Source organism: Lactuca serriola, chromosome 6 (assembly GCF_051521515.1).
Source record: "Lactuca serriola cultivar US96UC23 chromosome 6, Lser_US96UC23_V15, whole genome shotgun sequence".
Classification (NCBI taxonomy): domain Eukaryota; kingdom Viridiplantae; phylum Streptophyta; class Magnoliopsida; order Asterales; family Asteraceae; genus Lactuca; species Lactuca serriola.
In genome coordinates this window covers 1,080,058-1,082,120 of record NC_136413.1, presented here as the reverse complement: position 1 = coordinate 1,082,120, position 2,063 = coordinate 1,080,058, and the positions used below count along the sequence as shown (strand labels likewise).

The 2,063-nt window shown below is 30.4% G+C and overlaps 1 pseudogene; it reads left to right on the top strand.

Annotated features, from left to right (window-relative positions):
- The first annotated feature begins 277 nt into the window (after nucleotides 1–277).
- On the top strand, nucleotides 278–1,384 carry LOC145058255 (uncharacterized protein At2g29880-like; annotated as a pseudogene).
- Nucleotides 1,385–2,063: the final 679 nt, after the last annotated feature.

The window sequence follows — 2,063 nt, the reverse complement described above, 5'->3', positions numbered from 1 at the left end:
AATTATTGACACAAACAACGATGAGGAGGATACAGATCTTGGATCACAAGTCGAGCACATAACAACAATTGGAACATCAAATGAATGGACGACTTTTAGAGAAAACTTGGCTAACTCAATGTTTAATTCTTGGAGATCTAAGCATAACTGATTTCTTATTGTTGCATTATTTACATTATGATACATTTTTAATGAATTTTAGTAATATTATGTTTTTAGTTATGTTGTGTTTGATAGCAACTTGTTACATATTTAGTTAATGTTTCTATAGTTCTTTATGTATCTTTTTTTTAATTGTCAAGGTATGGAGTCACAAATTCATGGTGATAGGGGCCCAGGAAAAAATAAAAAGAAGTGGAATGATATAGAAGACGAGAAACTTGTTGAAGCTATGGCTGATATACTCAATCCAGGTTCTCACTTTAAATCTGACAATGGTTTTAAGCCTGGGTTCTTTGGTGCGGTGGAAACACAACTTGCAGTCTCACTTCCCAACTCGGGAATAAAAGCAAACCACATATTGAATCACGCATAAAAACTTTGAAGAGCGATTGGTCTACTGTGCATGATATGATATCATGGAACAACACAACTGGTTTTGGATGGGATTATGAAAATAAGATGCTTGAAGCTCCTCAATCTGTTTGGCAAGCATATGCTCAAGTAATGTTTTTAATTGAATGATCTAAAACTATTTTTTTAAATAGTTTTAGCATAATGTATTATTTATGGATTTTTTTTTTAGGTACATAAGAATGCAGCAAAATGGAGAGGCAAAAAGTTTCCTCATTATTGGGACTTATGTATTGTATTTGGAAAGGATCGTGCTAATGGAAGAGATGCTCAAACAGCGGCGGATGTTATATCTGAGATAAATAACGAACAACAGGAGTCTGACGATTACATGCAAGGAACTGGAGATGGGTTAGAGGATATAGATGTTGATGCTCCCGTGAATAGCCCTACATATACTCATTCTAAAGAAGATTCGAGTACACAACGAAAGAGAAAAAGAAGAAATAGTTTGGGATCCTTTAATGAACAGCTTGAAAGATTCGGTAGATATAATTGGTTCAAAGATTGATAATGCAACAAGTACCATCAATGCGGTTTTTGGGATCGAGAGAGATAGAAAAGAACTACGTAAAAAACTTAATTCTGAGATGAAAAAAGTTGTTGGTTTAACTGTCCGTGATTGTAACTAGGCAGTCCATATGCTTTCAAAGAATGATGAGTTGATGGTAATCTTCTTTACCATTGAGGACGAAGACAAATTTGAATGGGTAAAGGACTTGCTTGAAGATGATGTCTGACGTTATTTATATGGCTTTTTATGATATTGCAGTTTTTTAAGTTATGAAAAGTATGATAATTTTAGTTTGTTAGGGTTGGTTAGACTTTGATATGGTTTTATGAGATAGATTTTTTAATTATAAATAAAAGTTCTTATTTATATAAACCATTTAGAATAGAAACTATAATTTCCAAATAGATAATGTTGAATTTTATTGAATTCTATGAATTTTGTGTTGTAAGGGTATTTTTGTCATTGTAAATTATTTTTATTCCATTACCTTCTCTTTTTTCTACATACCAAACAACATAGATGAATAAGTCATTTCATTCCATCACGAAACCAAACATGACAATGGAAAGGTAATGAAGCATTCCATTACCTCATCCATTCCATTACTTAGTCAATTTCATTCCTTTGTCATTCCATTCCATCCAACCAAACACACCATAAGAATTCAAATAACATTTGATGAATACATTATCTAGCACATGTCTAATAGTTGCTAAGATATTAGTACAATAATTTGCTAAGATATTAGTACAATAATTTAGATAAAACTATAACTCTTATCCATCAAAGTTAATATAATTAACTTGGTGTAAGACCCATAAATTACATGGGTTCATTTTAAAGATAAAATTATAAAATTATAAACATTTGAGAAGTTTGAATTTATAAGAAAAAAATTTGAATTATTAAAATTAAATTGTTTTTTTTTTCTCTTAAATTAAACAAATAATTTAAATAAATATCAAAGGAGACTAAT